The sequence below is a fragment of the Bufo bufo genome, chromosome 5 (assembly GCF_905171765.1).
Source record: "Bufo bufo chromosome 5, aBufBuf1.1, whole genome shotgun sequence".
NCBI lineage: Eukaryota > Metazoa > Chordata > Amphibia > Anura > Bufonidae > Bufo > Bufo bufo.
The window spans coordinates 120,548,383-120,571,090 of record NC_053393.1 but is presented as its reverse complement, the minus strand read 5'-3'; positions in this window follow the sequence as shown (position 1 = coordinate 120,571,090).

The window sequence follows — 22,708 nt, the reverse complement described above, 5'->3', positions numbered from 1 at the left end:
AGGCAGCGTTTTGGTGTCCGCCTCCAGAGCGAATGGTGACTGATCGGAGGCAAACTGATGCGTTCTGAGCGGATCCTTTTCCATTCAAAATGCATTAGGGCAAAACGGATCCGTTTTGGACCGCTTGTGAGAGCCCTGAACGGATCACACAAGCTGAAAGCCAAAACGCCAGTGTAAAAGTAGCCTAAAATGAAATAAATCAAGCATGTGCACAGCTGATGAGAGCTTTTCTGAAACCAAAAAGGCAGATGTACTGATGTATCAGGTCTCCTTCCAAGTGGAAGAAAAGCATTTCCCTATGAAAGCAGACATTCTATTTCCTGTTTCCAGTTGTTGCTGAATTATTTATCTACATTTGTCTACCACAGATGCACATTCAATTTCACAAAATTCTAAATTATACTTTTCATGATGACTGGAAAAATGCTGGGAAGATTCTATTAGCTATAATGAAAGGTGTGATTCTATTATCTACCAATCTACCTATCTGAGCAAAAAGGTAGCACACTCCAATAGTTAAAAAGCAAAAAAGGTCTTTAATTCACCAAAGTGATCATGACATTTCAGCTTAGCATTATAGTGTTTCTCAAGCCAAACAACACAGTAAAAATATGTGCAGCCAACAATCAAATTAGTGCAAAATAGCAGCACCGAAAAAAAGCAGAACATGAGGTGCAAGCCCAAGGGATTTGACCAAATCCCAGTAGATAAAGCAGCAAAAAAGTAGCACACTCAAATAGTTAAAAAGGAAAAAAAAGTATTTTATTCACCCAAATGATTGCGACGTTTCATCTCCGCATTAGAGCCTTTCTCAAGCCTTTCTATATCTATCTATCTATCTATCTATCTATCTATCTATCTATCTATCTATCTATCTATCTATCTATCTATCTTTTATTTATCACAGTCTTAACCCCTTAAGGACACAGGGCGTACAGGTATGCCCTGATGTCCCGGTACTTAAGGACACAGGGCGTACCTGTACATCCTGTGTAGTTCCGATCACCGCCGCGCGGTGATCGGAACCCGGTACCTGCTCAAATCATTGAGCAGACACTTTGGCTAAATTTGCGGGGGGGTCCCATGACCCCCCCCTGTGTCGGTGATCGCCGCAAACCGCAGGTCAATTCAGACCTGCGGTTTGCTGCACTTTCGGGAGGTTTCTGATCCCCATGGTCTGTGACCGCGGGAATCAGAAACTTCAAAATGCCTTTATTTTATGTTTAACCCCCCCCCCTGCAGCCCTCTGTGTTATGTGCCGGCGGGCGCAGCGGGGGTGGGGTACGGGGCGGTGCGGCAGTGCGGGCGGGAGGGCCGCGATCATCTGCCCGCCCCCTCTCTAGGATGGCCGAGCGGTTTGCAGAGTGTAAGCACATTGCTGACACTCTTCTTGAAACTCTTGACATCTGTGCTGGCACAGATGTCAGGCGTTTAACTCCTTCCATGCCGCGGTCCATAGGGACCGCTGAATGGAAGAGGTTAACAGGGAGGGAGCTCCCTTCCTCTCCCATCGGGGGCTGCTGTGCCTTTTCAGCCCCAGATGGGAGAGGGAGGGGCCCCCCTCCCTCCCCATCACCGACTGCTCTGCTGTGGCATCGAGTAATGGTTACCATGGCAACCAGACGCCTTCACAGGCGCCCGGCTGTCCATGGTGCTGATCAGAGGCTGTCCATGGTGCTGATCAGACTTCTGCTAAAGGCAGAAGTCTAATCAGACTTTGTAAAGTGAAAATACAGTACAGTACACTATATAGTGTACTGTACTGTATTATACAGACATCAGACCCACTGGATCTTCAAGAACCAAGTGGGTCTGGGTCAAAAAAATTACAAAAAAAGGGGGGGGGGGAAGGAAAAATAAAAAAACACATTTATCACTGATTAAAAAAAAATTAAATAAAAAATCCCTACACATGTTTGATATCACCGCGTCCCTAATGACCTGATCTATAAAACGGTCATGTTACTTTCCCCGCACGGTGAACGCCATAAAAAACAAACAAAAAAAAAACTATGATGAAATTGAAATTTTGCCCACCTTACTTCACAAAAAAGGTAATAAAAGTGATCAAAAATAGTACCAATCAAACCGTCACCTCATCCCGACAAATATGAGCCCCTACATGAGACAATGGCCCAAAAAAAAAAAACTATGGCTCTCAGACTATGGAGACACTAAAACATGATTTTTTTTTTTGTTTCAAAAATGATATTATTGTGTAAAACTTACATAAAAAAGTATACATATTAGGTATCGACGCATCCGTAATAACTTGCTCTATAAAAATATCACATGACCTAACCCCTCAGGTGAATACCGTAAAAAAAAAAACAGTGTCAAAAATGCAATTTTTTGTCACCTTACATCACAAAAAGAGTAATAGCAAGCAATCAAAAAGTCATACGCACCCCAAAATAGTGCTAATCAAACCGGAAAAAAATGAGATCCTACCTAAGATAATCGCCCAAAAACTGAAAACACTATGGCTCTCAGACTATGGAGACACTAAAGCATGATTTTTTTTGTTTCAAAAAGAAAATCATTGTGTAAAACTTACATAAATAAAAAAAATTGTATAAATGTTAGGTATCGCCACGTCTGTGGAAACCTGCTCTAGAAAAATACCACATGATCTAACCTGTCAGATGAATGTTGTAATTAACAACAACAAAAAACTGTGCCAAAACAGCTATTTCTTGTTACCTTGCCTCACAAAAAGTGTAATATAGGGCAACCAAAAATCATATGTACCCTAAACTAGTACCAACAAAACTGCCACCCTATCCTGTAGTTTTTAAAATGGGGTCACTTTTTTGGAATTTCTACTCTAGCGGTGCATCAGGAGGGCTTCAAATGGGACATGTTGTCAAAAAAACAGTCCAGCAAAATCTGCCTTCCAAAAACCGTATGGCATTCCTTTCCTTCTGCGCCCTGCTGTGTGCCCGTACAGCAGTTTACGACCACATATGGGGTGTTTCTGTAAACTACAGAATCAGAGCCATAAATATTGAGTTTTATTTGGCTGTTAACTGTTGCTTTGTAACTGGAAAAAAATTATTAAAATGGAAAATCTGCCAAAAAAGTGAAATTTTGAAATTGGATCTCTATTTTCCATTAGTTCTTGTGGAACACCTAAAGGGTTAACAAAGTTTTTGGGTGGTTTCTATTATGTAAGCCTCACAAAGTGACTTCAGATCTGAACTGGTCCTTAAAAGTTGTTTTTTGAAAATTTCTGAGAAATTTCAAGATTTGCTTCTAAACTTCTAAGCCTTGTAACGTCCCCCAAAAATAAAATATCATTCCCAAAATTATCCTAACATGAAGTAGACATATGGGTAATGTAAACTATTTTTGTAGGTATTACTATGTATTATAGAAGTAGAGAAATAAAAAATTGGAAATTTGCTAATTTTTTCAGATTTTTGGCAAATTTGATATTTTTTTATAAATAAAAATGAATTTTTTGGACTCTATTTTACCAGTGTCATGAGCTGAGCGCTGCAATTGGCCAGCGCTACAGCATAGGAGAAGGAGACCGCGGCAGGTTCCCCTGGGTGGAGCCTAACTATGAACATACCGGAGGCTATAACCGGAGAACGGAGCGGCGCCCGGGGATAACAGTAAGTGCAGGGGGATCCCTGGGCGCCGCTCTACACGTCTGTATAGTCAGTTTAGATACTTTATTCTGGTGAAAGGTCTTCTTTAATGCCGGATCTGGCATTCCGGCAAGTGTTCAGGATTTTCGGCCGGTGAGAAAAATACAGCATGCAGCTGTATTTTCTCTGGCCCAAAAACGTAAGAGGGACAGAACTGATGCATCCTAATGCATACTGAACGGACTGCTCTCCATTCAGAATGCATTAGGATAAAACTGATCAGTTTTATCTGGTATTGAGCCCCTGTGACGGAACTCAATACCGGAAAAGAAAAACGCTAGTGTGAAAGAACCCTTAAATAACCCCAAGTTAGCCATGCCAGCCTTCCCACCCACTTTTCAAAACTGGAGTGAGTGGTGTAGCAAAATTGTTCCCCAAATAAGCTCAAAAAGTCAAACAGCCCTACATTGCACTCTTTGTAACCAGAAGTCTGAAGTGCAGGGCTTGTTAAACTCCCCCATGTGTCCTCTTTGTAGCCACTCTCCACTAGGGCTAAAGACTGTGGGATCTCATCTCTAACAGGGAATTTGAAATTCTCTCTTTCTAAACTGTACCACTCCTTTAAGAATATCCTCTGTTCTTCACACATTTACTTTTAGGAGGAACTAGTCATCAATTAGTAATCTAGATTTTGCAGATTACAATATATAAGAGAATCAATAACCTCAGAAATGTAGTATTGAGTTATTGATTATGAGAGAAACATAGTATTCCCTGCAATCAATATCTAAAATGTTTTCACCCAGATTTTTGCATAAATATCCAATCTGCCAGGCTGGTGAATCATTTCTGATATAGGGATATGGTTCTGATCGCTTCTATAATACACTGCTTAAGCAGTAATGCACTGTGCTGCTTACGCAGTATAGTATACTGTCAGTACTATACTGACAGGACCTAATAGACATAGATTGAAGGCAGATCTTGGGGCCTTCATTAAGCTCCCAGCTGCCATACTAAGACATCAGCAACACCCCAATCTCATTCTGATGATGATGCCTTAGAAAGGGGGAGTCCCCTCCCTCTAAATCATGTACATGCTGAGTTTGCTATTGACTGCAGCATCTAAGGGATAAATGGCCAGGAACTGCACTTCTGCTTGAGCAGGAGTCAGGCTGTCATGTGAGAGCTCAGCTCCTGCTCCTCCTGCACAGGAGAGCCATGCAGTGCTTAGATTAGGCTGCCATAAAAAGGAACTGGCCTAGCCTAAGGGCCATTATTGACAGCCATAAAAAGGCATATTGGTGCTCAGATAATGGTTAATATTTACCCTCTCATATATGACTAAGAATCAACTTAGTGAGTATCTGTATCTCTTGAATGATAGTGTCTGCTGTCCTCTAGTCAAGTCCATACATACCTTAGAGCCATCCATTCAGCTAGAATTGATTTAATTAGCTATGTGAACCTATAAGATCTCATCTCTTTACAAGTAAAATGATTAGTGGTCAACAAGCTTTGAACCCTACTGTGCTTGGATGGAGGAATGCTTTGGTATAAATAAGTAACAGCAGTAGGGTTCTATTTGGTTTCTTCTATCCTAGGAACGCTCACTTATCTATGTATGGAGGGAAGTGCAAACATGAGGCCCGCTCACATATGCAGCGGGCGTTATAGCCGGCGGGTTTCAAACAGCAGAGACCCGCAGCTAATGACCGTGAGTGGCAATAATCATGGTCATTAAAACCTTTAGATGCCATGATTAAGTGTGATAACAGCATAAAGGATCAAAAAACCCGGAAGTTCACCCATTTGCTGCGGCCAATCAGGATGCTAGTATTTGGTTTCAATACGCTGGGTCTCTCTGAAAAGACCCGGGGTATTGAAGATGCAACTCTTATTTTGGCCAGCAGGTGTCTAAAACATCCATGAGGGTTCAGAATTAAAAAAAATAGGGTTTTGTAGTCTCAAATATGAGCTTAAAAATCATAAAAAAGTTAAAAAAAACTGTTAAAAATATATAAAAATTAAAAAATATAAAATTTATATTTCCGTAGAATAAAAAAATAAATACATAAATAACAAAAAATATAAACATCATGGACATCACCGCCTCCGAAAACTCCCATACTATTAAAATATAAAAATATTTTTCAATACAGCAAATAGCGTAATGGAAAAAAGGGTAAAAATGGCCAATTTGCTATTTTTCATCGCTTCTCAATAAAATGTGATCAAAAAGTTACACACACTTTAAAATGGTATCAATAAAAACAACAGATTGTCCTACAAAAAATGAGCCCCCAAACAGCTCAGTAGATATAACTATAAAACAGTTATGGGGTTCAGAATATGTTGATTAGAGATGAGCGAATCAAATTCACCGAAGTGGATTTCAATCCGAATTTCAGGATAAATTCGATTTGCCGCAAAGCCGTATCTTCTCGTGCTTCATGATAGTGAAACTATTTAACCTGAAATAGTGTAAAAAATAAATAAAATGCATGATGTTGGCCGGCGTGATGATGTCATCTCGGGCTGCTCGAGATTTCGCACCAGATCTTCAAGCAAGATAGCGATGGCTGGCCCGTCGCGAGCAAATGGAGGCGGTAAGTTTGATTTAATTTGTTTTATGTTAATTTTACACAGTTTTTACTCTCAGATGCCGCGATCATGTATGAATACAGCATTTAAAGGGTAAAATGATGGGGAGTGGCACTATTCCAGCTCCCTGTCATTGCACCTGCTACTTTGTCACGAAGCAAATTTTTTGGTAAATTCCGGCGAAGCAGCCAAATCGAACTTTCTAAAACTTTGTTTATCTATACAAATGTGGTATCCTTGTAATCATACTGACCCAGAGAATGAAGGGCACAGGTCAGTTTTGCCGCAAAGAGAACGCTGTGGGAACAAAACTCATAAACGATGGAGGAATTGTCTTTTTTTCGCAGTTCCACCCTGGATTTGGAATTTTTTTCCCGCTTCCCACTACATTGTATGCCATATGAAATGTTGGCATTAGAAAGTACAACTTGTCCCTCAAAAAAATAATCCATCATACAGCTATGTGAACGGAAAAAAAAAAAAGTTATAGCTCAAGGAAGATAGGGAAGAAAAATTAAAACACAAAAGCGAAAAACGGTATTCCAAGAGTTAAAGGATAGACCCTCAATGGACTTTTATTCCATATGTATAGGCTTCCTGACCTCTCCTGTGCAGCACAGGCTGCAAAGAGGAGAAGAAGTAAGGAAGACATGATGTCCATGTGCATGTCTCTTGTCATTGTAGTCCTTGGGAGTTTGCTCAATTGTGTCTATAACCCAAATAGATTATATAGAACTTATTGATTTCTAGTTATAGTCATACCAATTTTATATGTTTTTGTTTATCTATACAGTATTAACTTATTTGCATAAAGTGTATCTTTCATATAAAGACATCTTTAAGAGTTTAGGCTTCTTTAAGATCTTGTAATGATTGCATATTTTGATAAATTAGCGACTGATGATGTGATAATGATTCTAAGTAATTTGTTTCTAATATTTCTTGTGTTGTGTGCTAGACCTTCACTATGCATAGTTGTCAGCATCTAACGTGTGTGAATATACTATGTACTGCATCTTTAGAGCTGTATTTACCTGTAGACACAGTAAGGATAGTCATATATTTGTCCTTGGGGAAGGGCTCCTGCTGAATGAAAAATTTACACTTGAGTATAATTATATGACAAAAGGACTCATGGTACTGTTGTAGTAAATGTAGTTGAGCTACAGTACCACACATGGAACATGGGACAATCAATTTAGTATGTGGCCTATTAGATGGGGGACGACGACAAATTTTCCTGAACGAAGAAGTGTTGAGTTGAAAGGGGAACTGCATTTATATGCAGCAATAATCAATAATATGGATGAACGATCGCAACAGCAGTTGTTTATCTCCATACAGATTCATTGTTTGCTGGCAGAAAACAGAAAACCCTCTTTAAACAGGGCGATGTGCTGTCCCCAAATGCTGATTCTTCGTGCCAGGTAAAAGAAGCGATGAGACGTTTTCTCTTTCATTGGGTGGTCAGTGACACCATTTACATGGGACAGTTGTTGGGAACGATACTTCCTGATAATTGCCCCAGTCTCTGGCTAAAGTAAAAGAGCCTTAAAGAGGTTGTCTAATGAAAAACATTCTACATTATTCAAACAAGTACCTGAATCTGAAAACTTTTGTAATTGCATGTAATTAAAAATGTAGTATAGGCACTTAGTTATTTAATAAAATGTATCTGTATGGCACTACCTGCTGTTTGTTCTTTCCTTTGCTTCTTTATGTAACCCAATAACATTGATCAGCCGGTCACATATGTGCAACGGGCGCCCTCTATGTCGCGTCCCAGGTGTAGGAAATTCCGAGTGGTATGTTGCGGCTTAAAATGTCTCTTTATGTGTGTCATGGTGCTCCTACCTGGATATGGCTGGACCCCAGGCTTTGGCTCCGAAGCAATAAATAGGGGGAATAATTGAGGGATTTGAAGAAATAACTTGAGTCCAGACCTTGAGATGAAGTTCAATGGCAGCTTTACTTGAATAAACATTTCTCCAAACAGTTTCAGGCTTTGTCTTGGTTCCAGCAGGCTTTAGCATTAAACTGGCAGGCAAACTCAACTCTGCTATATCTTTCTCGAACTCTGCTGTACTGACAAGCTAACTTGGTGTCTTTGTTTCCTCTTTATGCTGCACTTCACTCTTGTAGTCGGACTTATGTTCAGCCAAAAAGTAGGTTAGAATCCTGGCAGCTACAACATGGAGTCTCAACCAGAACAAACCAGAACTGCCACACCTCCTTCTGGTAGCAAGCAGGACTTTCCCACTTCTGCCCAAAGTGGGGAGGGGGGGAGAATGGAATGGTAAGTTCCATTCTCTCTAAGGATAGCTCTACCATTTAAGCTGCCACCTGCTGGTGAACCAGACACATTGCATATAATAAACAGTTATATAACAAGATTATGAATGCACATTGTGGAGGACCTGGAAGGACATCATAAGATGACATTATATTAGCCCATTAGAGATAGTATCAGGGTGCAGTATTGGTAACACCACTCTGGGGTGTTACACATGCTCAATTTTATCCTTCACTGCCACCATCTGGATCTTCTCTTAGAAGCTGTGACAGCTACAGGGACAGTTACAGTTATATGGAGATCTCTGGATCCATGTGAGGTACAGGGCTGGTTCTAGCTTTGTTAGAGACAGTCATATAGTACATAATGTCCGATATTCAATTGTCATCATTAATCATTTGACAACCCTTTTAAATCACCAATCTGGTAATACAGTCATGGCCAAAAGTTTTGAGAATTACATAAATATTGGAAATTGGAAAAGTTGCTGCTTAAGTTTTTATATTAGCAATTTGCATATACTCCAGAATGTTATGAAGAGTGATCAGATGAATTGCATAGTCCTTCTTTGCCATGAAAATTAACTTAATCCCCAAAAAAACTTTCCACTGCATTTCATTGCTGTCATTAAAGGACCTGCTGAGATCATTTCAGTAATCGTCTTGTTAACTCAGCTGAGAATGTTGACGAGCACAAGGCTGGAGATCATTATGTCAGGCTGATTGGGTTAAAATGGCAGACTTGACATGTTAAAAGGAGGGTGATGCTTGAAATCATTGTTCTTCCCTTGTTAACCATGGTGACCTGCAAAGAAACGCGTGCAGCCATCATTGCGTTGCATAAAAATGACTTCACAGGCAAGGATATTCTGGCTACTAAGATTGCACCTCAATCAACAATTTATAGGATCATCAAGGTTCAATTCTTGTTAAGAAGGCTTCAGGGTGTCTAAGAAAGTCCAGCAAGCGCCAGGATCGTCTCCTAAAGAGGATTCAGCTGCGGGATCGGAGTGCCACCAGTGCAGAGCTTGCTCAGGAATGGCAGCAGTGAGCGCATCTGCACGCACAGTGAGGCGAAGACTTTTGGAAGATGGCCTGGTGTCAAGAAGACCAGCAAAGAAGCCACTTCTCTTCTCTCCAAAAAAAACATCAGGGACAGATTGATCTTCTGCAGAAAGTATGGTGAATGGACTGCTGAGGACTGGGGCAAAGTCATATTCTGTGATGAAGCCTCTTTCCGATTGTTTGGGGCATCTAGAAAAAGGCTTGTCCGGAGAAGAAAAGGTGAGCGCTACGATCAGTCCTGTGTCATGCCAACAGTAAAGCATCCTGAGACCATTCATGTGTGGGGTTGCTTCTCATCCAAGGGAGTGGGCTCACTCACAATTTTGCCCAAAAACACAGCCATGAATAAAGAATGGTACCAAAACACCCTCCAACAGCAACTTCTTCCAACAATCCAACAACAGTTTGGTGAAGAACAATGCATTTTCCAGCGCGTCGGAGCACCGTGCCATAAGGCAAAGGTGATAACTAAGTAGCTCGGGGACCAAAACGTTGACATTTTGGGTCCATGGCCTGGAAACTCCCCAGATCTTAATCCCATTGAGAACTTGTGGTCAATCCTCAAGAGGCGGGTGGACAAACAAAAACCCACTAATTCTGACAAACTCCAAGAAGTGATTATAAAAGAATGGGTTGCTATCAGTCAGGAATTGGCCCAGAAGTTGATTGAGAGCATGCCCAGTCGAATTGCAGAGGTCCTGAAAAAGAAGGGCCAACACTGCAAATACTGACTCTTTGCATAAATGTCATGTAATTGTCGATAAAAGCCTTTGAAACGTATGAAGTGCGTGTAATTATATTTCACTACATCACAGAAACAACTGAAACAAAGATCTAAAAGCAGTTTAGCAGCAAACTTTGTGAAAACTAATATTTTTGTCATTCTCAAAACTTTTGGCCACGACTGTATATATAGTAAAATACTCTTCTTAATTTTGGTTAATTTTGGTGATTGAATTCTCTTCAGTGTAAAAGGAGATCTGACCCAACAATAAGAGATGAGCGAAGTATTGAAAAATTGGATTTGGCTGCTTCACCAATTTTTACAAAAACATTTGCTTCATGATGAATTACTTTGTCACAAAGCACATTTATTTGTAAGTAGTGGGTGCAATGACAGGGAACATCGATTGCGCATGTAACAGTGTTATTACAGTGTAAAATAAAAATAAAAAATAAAATTATACTTACCCATTTGATTGCGAAGAGCCATCCACCGCCATCTTGATTGAAAATCTAGCGCGAAATCTTGCGTGGCTCGTGATGACATCATCATGTCGTCCGGTGTGGTGACATCATACATCACTGCGCACGGGATTTTGCGTGGGATCTTCAATCAAGATGGAGGCGGGCTCTTCACGCTAAAAGGGACAAGATAAATATGATTTTTTATTTTTTTTACCGCCGTTCAGAGAAAATTGATTCGTTAACGAGAAACATGAGGAAATTTAGCTTCGCAGCTAATAAAATTTTCCCTGAAGATCAGATCAAAGTCCACAAAGTTTCTTGAATGAATTTTAATGAATTTGGTTGTAGGGCATTTTATATAAAGATGGTTGGGCGACTTGTTATAACTTTAGAATATGACCGACAAGATGTGTGACATTTTTAGAAGCAGAAGTGTCAGACCAAGTGCACTTATTTGTGGCAAAAGCGTTCAGTGGCCTATTTCATTATAGAAAGAAAATAATATACGCACTTCACTGGTGCACTTATTTGTGGCAAAAGCGTTTAGTGGCCTATTTCAGTACAGAAATAAAAATATATACGTACTTCACTGGTGCATTTATTTCTGCTGAGAGTGTTTACTGGCCTATTTCAGTACAAAAAGAAAAATATATTCTCAGTTCACGTCGGCGGTTATATGTGTTAAAAGCATGGCTGGGAGTCAGCAGGGCAGCAGCAGTGGGAGGCCGGGAGCCAAACGTGCCAGGGGTAGAGCAACTGCTTTGCAGCAGCCTACCTACCCGGGAAGTAGTGGTGCAGGGGTTCACAGAAGTAGCAACGGTAGTAGTCAGTCAGTGTGGCGGTTATGTGTTATTTTGTATTTCAGTACAAAAAAAAAAAATACATTCTCAGTTCACGTCAGCAGCGGTTATATGTCTTGAAAACTTTTAGTGGCCTAGTTCAGTAAAAAAATAAAAATAAATTCTCAGTTCACGTCGGTGGTGGTTATATGTCTTGAAAGCGTTTAGTGGCTGTCGCGGAGGCTATATGTGGTAATATCTTTATTGAACTATTTTGGTTGAAAAAAGAAATTTATTCAGCGGTTAGCGCTGCGGTTATATGCGATTAAATTTCCATGATGTCTCCATGATAAATCTGCAGCGTGAAGGCCCTGTGTGGCTTCTACACACTTTCAAAATAATTTCTGAGACGTCCGTACAGTACGGGGGGATCCAAAGACTTTCTCTATCTCCATGCTCCGTTATATGTGGTGAAATTTTATTGACGTATTTCGGTCAAAGTTATATGTGGTAAAACCTTTTGGGACGTATTTCGGTCGAAAAACAAATTTTATTCAGCGTTTAGCGCTGCAGTTATATGCGGTAAAAACTTTATTGATGTACAGGGTGGGCCATTTATATGGATACACCTTAATAAAATGGGAATGGTTGGTGATATTAACTTCCTGTTTGTGGCACATTAGTATATGTGAGGGGGGAAACTTTTCAAGATGGGTGGTGACCATGGCGGCCATTTTGAAGTTGGCCATTTTGAATCCAACTTTTGTTTTTTCAATAGGAAGATGGTCATGTGACACATCAAACTTATTGGGAATTTCACAAGAAAAACAATGGTGTGCTTGGTTTCAACGTAACTTTATTCTTTCATGAGTTATTTACAAGTTTCTGACGACTTATAAAATGTGTTCAATGTGCTGCCCATTGTGTTGGATTGTCAATGCAACCCTCTTCTCCCACTCTTCACACACTGATAGCAACACCGCAGGAGAAATGCTAGCACAGGCTTCCAGTATCCGTAGTTTCAGGTGCTGCACATCTCGTATCTTCACAGCATAGACAATTGCCTTCAGATGACCCCAAAGATAAAAGTCTAAGGGGGTCAGATCGGGAGACCTTGGGGGCCATTCATCTGGCCCACGACAACCAATCCACTTTCCAGGAAACTGTTCATCTAGGAATGCTCGGACCTGACACCCATAATGTGGTGGTGCACCATCTTGCTGGAAAACTCAGGGAACGTGCCAGCTTCAGTGTATAAAGAGGGAAACACATCATCATGTAGCAATTTCGCATATCCAGTGGCCTTGAGGTTTCCATTGATGAAGAATGGCCCCACTATCTTTGTAACCCATATACCACACAATACCATCAATTTTTTTGTTCGAACAGTCTTGGAGGGATCTATCCAATGTGGGTTAGTGTCAGACCAATAGCGGTGGTTTTGTTTGTTAACTTCACCATTCACATAAAAGTTTGCCTCATCACTGAACAAAATCTTCTGCGTAAACTGAGGGTCCTGTTCCAATTTTTGTTTTGCCCATTCTGAAAATTCAGTGCGCCGATCTGGGTCATCCTCGTTGAGATACTGCAGTAGCTGAAGTTTGTAAGGGTGCCATTTGTGAGAAGCTAATATCCGCCAAAGGGATGTTCGACTAATGCCACTCTCTAGTGACATGCGGCGAGTGCTACGCTGTGGGCTCTTGCTGAATGAAGCTAGGACAGCCACTGATGTTTCTTCATTAGAGACAGATTTCATGCGTCCACATTTTGGCAAATCCAACACTGAACCAGTTTCACGAAACTTAGCAAGCAGTTTGCTAACTGTAGCATGGGAGATGGGTGGTCTCGTAGGGTGTTTTGCATTGAAATCTGCTGCAACGACCCGGTTACTGCGTTCACCAGACATCAACACAATTTCTATCCGCTCCTCACGTGTTAACCTCGGCGACATGTCAATGGCTGTAAACAAAGAGAAACTTGTAAATAACTCATGAAAGAATAAAGTTACGTTAAAACCAAGCACACCATTGTTTTTCTTGTGAAATTCCCAATAAGTTTGATGTGTCACATGACCCTCTTCCTATTGAAAAAACAAAAGTTGGATTCAAAATGGCCAACTTCAAAATGGCCGCTATGGTCACCACCCATCTTGAAAAGTTTCCTGCCTCACATATACTAATGTGCCACAAACAGGAAGTTAATATCACCAACCATTCCCATTTTATTAAGGTGTATCCATATAAATGGCCCACCCTGTATATACAATCTGTATACCTAACATGCTTTACATCTTTTGGTGGGTGACAGCGGTTTAGGCCAGTGGATTGCGGCATGTGCCTTTCTGCTAGTTCTTTTCCCTGTTATTTTTATTTTTATGTACATCACAATATGTTATATATTTATTACAATAAAATGAATTATATTTTTGATTACTTTGGGCATTTTTTGTTGTTGTTTGTCGATTAACAACACTGTAGGTTTATATTGGTTTCCAATTCTTTGCCCAGACTCATAGCTTTGTATATTGAGGCTTGTTCTTGGTTTTATACCATTTAACGGGGTTGTCTGGCTTAGAGAATGTACTTTCCAATATACTTTTAGGTCAGTTTAAGAGAAATAAGTCCCTCAAGAAAGTGGGGCTGGGCTGCAATTTCAAGTATGTTGCTGTGCTTGGTAAGGTGTGAGAAGGATAAGATGTTCATTGGAGCTTTGGTGAGTGCAAACAGCTTCCTCAAACAGCTGATCTAGGTGCTGGGATTCGGACACCTGCCGATTTCATATTGATGACCTATCCGGCGTCAATCTTGGAGAATCCCTTTAATGTTTTCCTCAATAGTATGCAAGAAGAGTATATATTGTTCTCACTCTATGTATAGAAAGTGCATCTTTCACTTCCTTTCCCCATCTTCCCTCCCCCCCCTTCACCCCCCACCACTTCCTTACTTACTTTCCCACAGTAAGCAGGTACTTTCGTAGAACTACTATTAGTTCGCGGTTCAAGACGACTATTACATAGAAATACATGTGATAGGTTTCTATTATTCTCAGTAAAACTTTTATTGTAACAAGTTTGGTTAAGTTCAAGTATGTACTAACATAATACAAACTAATAAAGGTACTAATCCTACATAGTAGGTATTGTAATAAGGATAAAGCATATTTTGTAATGTAAATTTGCATTAGGTTAGATAGCCTTTTATCTTGAGAGGGCCCTATAAGACTTCTTGGAAATAGATTAAGTAGTATTGTTGAAATGTTGAACGTGATTCCACGTTATGTGGATGTGTATGCAGATTATAAAGATAAAGAATAAGAGATATTCATGCGTGTTAGAACAGGTTGTTTTCATTGAACGCTCAAACAGGTTTTCTACTCAAATTGTACTTTTTGACAAAATGTAAGAATCTTTGACTGATGATTATTATAGAAAATTCTTGAACTTAATACCTGCTTTCTTATACCAATATGATTTGGTTCATGTTATAATTTACTATTCTGAAAACTTTAATAAAACTTAAATGTACAAGAAAGTGCATCTTTTTGCACACTGTGCATTGCATTGTTGTAAATTCAGACTTTCAAATAGACTCCGAGCTAATTTCACTCTACCTTAATCTTCTATAGCTGGGAAATGGTTCATACGATATGTCTCTGACTTACAAAATTCAAAGATAATTACTACATTGATAGAAAGATTTGTAGGCCTAGACCCACAAGATAAGTGAGACTAATATTGTAAAGGTAAGATGTTTGGTGTATGGACCCAACTTGTCATGACAGGTGACCTCACACAATTTATCCAAAAAGCATAATAAATAGAGCAGTAACAAAATTTAAAATAATCCATATATATCCATATATAAATTTGAGCTGCATCTTTGTGTTTGTTTGCTATTGCATTGCAGCCTGCCCATATATTTCACTTTGTTTGGAGTTGCTGATTAAAGGGAGTTTTCCCGGAGTTCAATACTGATGGCCTATCCTCAGGGTAGTTCATTAATATCTGATCAGTGGGGGTCCAACTCCTTGCACTCCCATCAATTAGCTAGTACAGCAGCCTTCTCACAGTATAGTGCCGTACATTGTATAGTGGCTGTGCTTGGTAATGCAGTCCAGGCATATTCACTTGAAAAGGATTGATCTGCAAATAGGCCATGTGACCAATGAACACGACGTCACTGGCCTAGGAACAGGTAATGGCACTTAAACAGCCGATCAGTAGGGTTGCCCAGAGTCAGACCCCCACCAATCAGGTATTAATGACATATCTCAAGTAGAGATGGCCTTGCGGTACGCCCGGCGGTCGTTTTGCGGCGAACTTTACATGTTTGCGATTCGCCGAACATATGGAGATATTCGCGCCCGCCATAATCTTTTACATTGTTAAGAACTTTGACCCATGACACATCCATCAGGTGGTACAGGACAGCCAATTGAGACGTTTCAGCACATGGACATACCTCCTACCTTATAAATAAACCTGATCTGGCCGCCATTTTACATTCAGTCTTTTGCCAGTGTAGGGAGAGGTTGCTGTGTGGAGCAGGGAAAGGCTGTTAGGGACACCAAACGCTAGCTAATAGGGCCACAAAAGTCCTTTTAAGGACTGGTATAGGTGTGCTATCGATAGGTGTGATACACAGAGGGGTGCGATATACTTATAATATACTTTTATAATGAGTCAAAAACACATAGATCTATATAGTGATCACCTGGAAGTCAGGGGCCTAGGAGCTAGGGGTTTACTAGGGCCATTTTTATATAGGGTAAGGTTCCGGACGGGGTCGCTCTTATCAGGGTGGGTGGTCTATGGTTAGGCAATCAGGGCCAGAATAGCACCCCCCTGTAGGGCAATATCAGGGACAGTTCTTTGCCCACCCTGTCCTTCAATACCACATCATTATCTAGCCCAGGGATAGTGCACTGGAACCCCTCGGATTGTGGTAGGACATATGGTTTCTGATTTGGTGCCGCCGAGCACCTGTTATTGCCTACCACATCTATGCTTTTTGCTTAACTTTAATAATTACATTTATTTTAATTTTGAGGGATATCTTTTACATTCACACGTCCGCAAAATGGGTCCGCATCTGTTCCGCAATTTTGCGGAACAGGTGCAGTCCCATTTATTTTCAATGGGGCCGGAATGTGCTGTCCGCATCTGCATTTGCGGGTCCGCACTTCCGCATCCGTGCTTCCATTTCCGCATAAGAATAGAACATGTCCTATTCTTGTCCGCAATTGCAGACAAGATTAGGCATTTTCTATTATAGTGCCGGCGATGTGCGGTCCCCAAATTGCGGAATGCACATTGCCGGTGTCCGTGTTTTGCGGATCCGCAAAACACTTACGGATGTGTGAATGGACCCTCAATAGTAACATTATTAAAGGTTACGTTTTATCTTTATGTATATTCTAATGGATTTCCTTCCTTGTACAATGTTATTGTCACGGCTGAGGATGGGGGAAATCCTCAGCCGTGTGAAGCCAGATGATGTTATGGCTGCTTGGCCAGGAAGACAGGATTAGGGAGCAGGTCACCTCCTAAACGCATCCCTAACCTGATCCTGACTCCTAGCTACATGAGCCGACCTTGATGGTAGGAGGGCTCATGCTCCGGAACCTTGAAGTCCCTGCTAGCCCTCAAGATGGCCCTAAACTAGGAGCTGAGTAAGACAACCCACTCCTCCTAGGCACGGAGGAGCAGGAGTCTCAATGGCCAAGCTGCTGGAAAAGGGGGAACATAAACAGCTCTATGGATATGGCAGGTGAACAAAGAGTTCCACCTACCTGCCACAGCCTTGCTGACTGGATCCCTGTGTAAGCAGGGTGCAGATCACAAACGCATCCCCACACAGGGACCCAGATCCATAGCTGCACAAAATCACATGGAAACATCAAACAGACATCACACATAACTAGAAATAAACTTAATGTGACATTATGGTTATGACCACAGGGGTGGCTCTCACTGGCAGGTAGTAAAGACAGGAGGCTGCTTTCAGCTAAGCATGGCTGAAGCAACCTGCAGACCTGGAAGAGCAGTGAGGCTATATAGGCCAAGAAGGCACACCCCACAGTCGGACACACCCAATGAGACACACACACACTGGGAAGGGAGTTAACCCTTCCAGCACCAAAGAAGGGAAACACACACTAAAAAGGAAAAGTGTCCAAACAACACATACACTGTGGCTGTTGCCGCAGGCAACGACATGGGTGGCACTCATGTCCAGGGAGTCAGCCCGAAGGCCGGGACACTGCCACCACATGTACAACAACGACCAAACGTTGCCACGGGCAACCACAGTGAGGGGAAGATGTACGTGCACACCACACATAACACAGAGTGTACACAGACATACATACACACACACCTAACAGAAGGATTGATAGGTGCAACCGCATGCACAACATAGCAAGCTGCCATAATACAGCTCAGAGTGCTATGCTGCCACATACATACCGTTGCCAGCGGCAACCACAGGTGAGGCAAATACCACAGCCCTCACCTGTGATTGACAATCAAACTAAACCGCTGACAACCGCATGCGGTTGAGGAGTCACGGTCATAGCCATGGCCGTGACAGTTATAATATTTTTTCTATGTTAGAAAGTATATTATAGTGCATTTGTATTGTGCGGCAGTTGTGTGCGGTTCTGCTGCGATACTGCAGGTATATAGAGGGACAAGCGTTATTGGAACAAATAATTTCTACTGGTGTGATATACCAGTCCCCCCCAAAAAATACAGATTGAACCGGGGTGTTATGTACCAATATACTTTCTTTATAGTGCATTTCGGCACTGTATAGTGCATTTGCGCATGCGCGTACGCGAAAATTATATTGCCGATATTTCGCAATGAAAAAAATTATGAATGGAGATCGCAAATTCGAATAATACATCTGGTATTTCACTGTCCATGTTGTGGGACTATTTGTGCACTTCTACTAATTATTTCTTGGCTGCAAATATCAGCTGAAGGTTTTTCAGGTTCGCCTGCCATTAAAATGAATGGGACCCGCCGCGAACTTGCGGTTTGCAAACATTTGATCATGTTCGCGCGATCGCATTCGCGAACCCTCCCAGCAGATGTTCGTCCATCACTAATCTCAAGGATAGGTCATCAGTATTAAAGCCCCCAGAAAACCCCTTTGACTTTGTTTACTGCATTGTGTTTTTTGGGGTGATCACAAACTCCACATTTTTTGTGCACTCACATCTGTCCAATGTTTTAGAGATGAATGAAGCTGGTTCCTGCCTATCCTGATTATACTTTTTTGACCCAGGCCCATAAGAATAGTAAGTCTCCTCCTAAAAAGTTATAAGTTTAATGCAGGGACCCATCTAACTGAAGTTACCAGGTTAGGGAAGGCTGGCTTAGACAGGTTGATAAAGATGTGCCCTAAGGACCTCGTATTGAACGTATAATAGACAAAGCAATCATGTAATTTAGAATAACCTAGATATTTGATGCTTCCATGGAACTTAGCACTGTGATGGCTAACCTCCGGCCCTCCAGCTGTGGTAAAACTACAACTCCCAAGATGTACACTTGCTTGGCTCTTCTCAGAGCTCCACAGAAATGAATGGAGCATGCTGGGAGTCATAGTTTTACCACAGCTGGAGTGCCGGAGGTTAGACATCACTGCCTTAGCATCCTTAGACTAAATTCACACTTTGCAAATTTCGCAGATTTGCAGTGAGGATTTCGCTCTGCAAATCCGCAGTAAAGTACAACACATACTATAGGATTGTCCAAGTCCCATCTACATGCTGCAGATTTTGTGCATGCAGATTTGGTTGTGCGGATCACAGTTTAAATCCACAGCATGCCCACTATCTTTATTATTCACGATTGTCGTTTTTTTCCTCCATTAATTTTAGTGGAGTTTAAATCCAAAATTAAATTCACAAATAACAAAGCGTGTTCTGGATTTACTTGTGGCTTTGTTACGGATTTCATCCACAACAAATCTAGAAAGCGCAAACTTACACTTGTTTGTTTAATTATAATAACTATTTTAAAATATCATTTAACACAATAATATCTATTGATGATTATAACAAATATAATAATGACAACAACCATACCGCAATTTCAGATCTGCTATAATATATTCTAATATTATTCAGATTTGCAGGAAAGCAAAAAAATACATTACACTATTATGCTTTTATAAATGACAGTTTTCAGTAAATATCAGAGGGAAGTTTAGTCTTGATTCAGTCCTGAAATATGCATAACTGGATTGTAATTGTCTTTCAAGCAGAAAGGCCTTTTCTGTAGTATGTAACACATCTTGACAGCAAATACACAATATTTTTAAAAGGACTTTTATTATTTCATGACAGGCTGTATTATTTGCTGAGATTGTTTACATTTCTTCCTCCTTTATTGAAATGCAAAAAAAAAAAGGCAAAAGAGAAAAAAAAAACGGCAATGAGATTAAGACCTAATTAAAAATACCTTTGATAAAGAAAGAAGCTCTCACATCTAAGAAATGCAATACAATCCCAATTATCACTCTCACTTAATTACTGTAACCTGGAACCATTCGAAGTGCCGTCGGATATAACATTGTTAAATTTTAATAGAGACGCGTATGTATTCAAATTTATGGAAATCTGTTTGCAACTTTCCCAGGCAGTTCAGTTAGTGGCTCCCAATGGAAACAAGAATGTGGTCTCTGCTGGATTATTCGATTGAATAAAAAATATAAAATTAAATATATAAATAATTCATAGTCAAAACTGATTTAAATAGCACCAATCACTTCATTCTATTCTTCAAGATAATGTCTCTGTAAGGTCTGCAAAGCAAATCAAGCCTTTACTTCCAAGTTCTATTCCTGTATATTTTGCTGCATCACACTTTGTTCAATCCATGTTCCTTTAGATTAAAGTCTTTTACTTTTCTGTAAAAATAATATACTGTCATGAAATAATTAGAGAAAAGAAAATTTTTTAAAAAATTAAATTTGCCGGTTCACTAAATTTTTCAAGAAACATTTGGTTCGAGACGAATATATTTGTGGCAAATTACGTAAAAAAACCCAGCTATTTCCTGGCTGCTGAGAGCCTTTATAGTGGTATAGAACACTGTGCCTTGTAGTAACACGCATAGGGAGTGTGCTGGGGTAGTGAAATAATACTGTGAGTCCGTATGACATGCAGATGACAGGGGTCGCTCTTAGAATCACTGCACACTTCACTTATTAGGGCAGTCACGGGGCCAAAACGAACCAAATAACTCAAGTATGAACTCAATCTTACAGGTCGATGTTAGCGCCAAGAAGAAGCGCACTCCTTTTACACTGTTGCCAGCTGATTCCACATAGATGTCATCATAGATACGTCACTAAAGATTTTACCGCATATAACCACACCGCTGACTGCTGAATAAATTAAGTTTTTCGACCAAAATACTTCAATAAAGATTTTACCGCATATAACGGCAGCCAGGGGCATAGCTAGAAATGACGGCCCCATAGCAAAAAAAATTTATGGGCCCCCCCTCCCGGATCTCCCACCCCCACATACCTCTCGGACCTCCCACCCCCACATACCTCTCAGACCTCACCGCCATATCCGCAGCTCCTCATGCACTTGCGACGGTTACGCGTAGGACTGAGCACAGACAGTTGGTCACTGGCAACGCATTTGTGCCAGTGTAGGAAATGTAAGATTGTTAAATTGTACAGGGGCCTGTAACACAAGAAGGTGAAAGTACATATCGTGGAGTGTGTATGTGTATTAGACAGAAGGTAGGGATATGTATCTTGTGTAGTTTGGGTATTAGGGAGAGTAAGGGGTATATATCTAGTGCTGATACACGTGTAGGTGAAGAGCCGCTCTGACATAATTAGTCTCTTTCATATTATAAGCTCCCCTTATACAAACCGGATTCCAAAAAAGTTGGGACACTATACAAATCGTGAATAAAAACTGAATGCAATGATGTGGAGGTGCCAACTTCTAATATTTTATTCAGAATAGAACATAAATCACGGAACAAAAGTTTAAACTGAGAAAATGTACAATTTTAAGGGAAAAATATGTTGAATCAGAATTTCATGGTGTCAGCAAATCCCAAAAAAGTTGGGACAAGGCCATTTTCACCACTGTGTGGCATCTTCCCTTCTTCTTACAACACTCAACAGACGTCTGGGGACCGAGGAGACCAGTTTCTCAAGTTTAGAAATAGGAATGCTCTCCCATTCTTGTCTAATACAGGCCTCTAACTGTTCAATCGTCTTGGGCCTTCTTTGTTGCACCTTCCTCTTTATGATGCGCCAAATGTTCTCTATAGGTGAAAGATCTGGACTGCAGACTGGCCATTTCAGTACCCGGATCCTTCTCCTACGCAGCCATGATGTTGTGATTGATGCAGAATGTGGTCTGGCATTATCTTGTTGAAAAATGCAGGGTCTTCCCTGAAAGAGATGACGTCTGGATGGGAGCATATGTTGTTCTAGAACCTGAATATATTTTTCTGCATTAATGGTGCCTTTCCAGACATGCAAGCTGCCCATGCCACACGCACTCATGCAACCCCATACCATCAGAGATGCAGGCTTCTGAACTGAGCGTTGATAACAACTTGGGTTGTCCTTGTCCTCTTTGGTCCGGATAATATGGCGTCCCAGATTTCCAAAAAGAACTTCGAATCGTGACTCGTCTGACCACAGAACAGTCTTCCATTTTGCCACACTCCATTTTAAATGATCCCTGGCCCAGTGAAAACGCCTGAGCTTGTGGATCTTGCTTAGAAATGGCTTCTTCTTTGCACTGTAGAGTTTCAGCTGGCAACGGCGGATGGCACGGTGGATTGTGTTCACTGACAATGGTTTCTGGAAGTATTCCTGAGCCCATTCTGTGATTTCCTTTACAGTAGCATTCCTGTTTGTGGTGCAGTGTCGTTTAAGGGCCCGGACATCACGGGCATCCAGTATGGTTTTACGGCCTTGACCCTTACGCACAGAGATTGTTCCAGATTCTCTGAATCTTCGGATGATGTTATGCACAGTTGATGATGATAGATGCAAAGTCTTTGCAATTTTTTCCGTTGGGTAACACCTTTCTAGAATTAGAATCAATATCTAACAGGTGCAATTTCAGATACAAAGTTTGCCATCATGGCTAAGCCCTGCCTATATCTCTAGTAGAGTTAGCAGCTAC